Raw genomic sequence first — 2761 nt, forward strand, 5'->3', positions numbered from 1 at the left:
GCTAGTGTTGCTTTGCTGTTTGGACACTGAGCTGATCCTGTTTAGACTCTACACTCTCTTATAGGAACATTAGACTTTGGCTCTTCTCCTTATAACATAGCCCAGCAGTGTTTTATACTTTGTTAAGCAGTGTTGATGTTATTGTGTTGTACTGTAGATTAAACCCATTGTCTCCATATGAAGATATAGTTTGAAAAGTATGTAACACCTCTGTAACAAAGTAACAATTTCCTGTTCACAAAGAAATAAGCTTAGTTTTTATACTTATGAGCGTTGAAGCTCAGGTCGAGCAGTTTGAAGCCAATTTTAGAGAGGCAAGGCTGAGATGGGTTGGATGTGCAGAGGTGGGATAGCTGATATATCAGAAAAAGGATGTTGGATATGGAGCTGACAGGCAGGAGGAAAAGGGAAAGACCAAAGAAAAGATTAATGGACAGTGTGACAGAGGAGTGAGATGGAGGTAGATGATCCAAACGTGGAAAGGGTAAGAAGTGATTGGCTGTTTGTGCTGACGTAAAAGAAAAAAAAAAGAGAGAGAGCGAGAGAGAAAAAGAACAACATTAATATTTGTTTGATTTCTGATTTCTTTTGTTCTTGGAAAATAAATTTCAGTCTCTGTTAGAAAGAATGCTAAAGTGTTTTCTTTCCTTTGTGCCATCCTTCTTTTTGCATCCACACCAATATTATCTAAAGAGCCATCATGTGGTTCTGTGGCCAGGCTGTTAAACTGATTACTGTGTCACAGCATGGCCTCTCCCTCGAATTGGGAGGATTAGTTTTTATCTGGAAAGTTGCCACTTTGACACCAAAGGTGAGAAGTGAGGATCCTTCTGACAACTCTTCATTGGGAGTATGGTTTAAGTGAGAAACATTGTTCTATATTGACTTATTTATAAGCTGACTACAGAAGGTCACGTGTAGGCCCCATAACTGATAAAAATACAGTGCAGTGCTTGTTATTAGGCAAAATCAGATTTTTTGCTCACTCTGGGAGCTGTGCTAGATCATCATTAACAAATAAGTTAACCACAGGTTGACGTCAGATCACAGATTCAGTACTGTGTGCTTTTCAAATAGGTTCCCATTGTTTTTGTAAGCCATGTTGCGCTGTGTGATGTGTTACTGATGAGTGATGGGTGATTTGCCAGCTGGCTGAAGACTCACTGTGTTCCTCTGGGATTGTAATTGCTTTGCACTGAAGTAAATTTGGCAGGCTCAATTTCAGGTGCGACAAGGACAACCTGATTCTGCCTCGTGTGCTTTCGCTTGTCGATTTTTTAATGGCCACTGACACTGAAAATCTTTCTACAGTAACCTGCACATGAGCTTTCTGTCACTTGTTTGTGTGTCCTTGTGTTTTGGCTCATTGTTTTGCCATATCTCAGTTGCCTACAGCACATTAGGGTGGATTATAACATCAAATAAAGCCCTCCAGACCAAACTGTAATAGGTTTATTTATCTCATCGGATTTTCCCTTCATTGTGCAGAGATTTAAAATAAATATTTATTTAGTATTGTTTTGAGGCTGTGCAACACAGCTTTCTGCTTCGCTCTCCTCTTTTCCTGTTCTCATCCTCCACCCTGATGTCATCTTTACCCCTCCCTATGTTCCCATTCCCCCTTCCTACAAACTCCTTCTCTCTCTCTGCATCTTTTGTCTCTCTAACAAGCATATTTTCTCCCCAGGTAGTGTGAGGGGTCCTATTCTGGTGGTTGCTAATGGTAACAAGAGGGATTTTGCTGACAAGGCTTAGATAGTTAAGAGTGGCCCTCACATACTTCTCTGAGTCTCTAAGAATACAGCGAGCCTGCCTTACTTCCTGGAGGAAAAATAAAAGAGGGACACAAACAGTATAAAAATCGATTTGGACATCTGTAGGGGTTAAATTGTGATATATAATAAGAAAATGTCCTTGACCTCAGAGGTTGAAGGGCTTGGTATAACGTGGTCCGGAGTCAATATCCAATAATAATTGTGAGGTATGAAAAGATATCAGATCTCAAATACTATGCCCCTGTAATTATTCATTCTAAAATGAATTAGAATTAGAATGATGTGTGTCTCCAAGTTCGGTATGGTGGCATACTGAAGCGCAATACAACGAGATGATTTGTCTGGTTAAAGGTGAATACAACAATGTTTTATTTATGTTTTGTTTTAACTTCATCTTTCCAAAGTGAGCTAGGAGATGGTAGAAGTTGACCAAACAACTGTGCACCAAATGAGTAAAACTTAAAAATGAGATGTTTTGATTATATGTTTTCTCTCTCCCATAGTATGTGTTCTGTCCTCTCTCCCTGTGTGCTTCTTTTTCTTGGTAGTGTGAGGACTGGGTGACCTTGTTTATGTGTCTGATAGGCAGTGTTGGTCAAGTTACTTGAAAAAAGTAATCAGTAACTAATTACTGATTACTTCCCCAAAAAAGTAATCCCGTTACTTTACTGAGTACTTATTTTCAAAAGTAATTAGTTACTTAGTTACTTTTTAAAACAAGATTTATCCCCTAAATAGGTAATAAAGCAATAGATCCTTCAGCCCAATTCTACGTTTTCTGCATAATCCCTCATATAAAATGTAATCAAATGAAAAAGTCTCTTTTTTGGGGGGGGGCGCCTGTCCCGTTTGGTTCTTTTGCCATCAGAATTATTGTCTGAAGGAAAAGACAGAAGCCCAACGGAATTACTTTACCAAGTGGACCATCCCTGCCTTGCCGTATTGGTCCATTTGATTGACCTTTGTTGTTATTATTTATGTATTTA

The 2761-nt window shown here is 38.9% G+C and overlaps 1 protein-coding gene across 3 annotated transcripts in view; it reads left to right on the plus strand.

Annotated features, from left to right (window-relative positions):
- Window positions 1-2761, plus strand: part of cacna1ia (calcium voltage-gated channel subunit alpha1 Ia) — a 190634-nt gene that overhangs the window by 95651 nt on the left and 92222 nt on the right. The window lies entirely within an intron of this gene.

The sequence above is a fragment of the Pundamilia nyererei genome, unplaced genomic scaffold (genome assembly GCF_000239375.1).
Source record: "Pundamilia nyererei isolate P.nyererei 1_Seehausen unplaced genomic scaffold, PunNye1.0 scaffold00059, whole genome shotgun sequence".
Lineage (NCBI taxonomy): Eukaryota > Metazoa > Chordata > Actinopteri > Cichliformes > Cichlidae > Pundamilia > Pundamilia nyererei.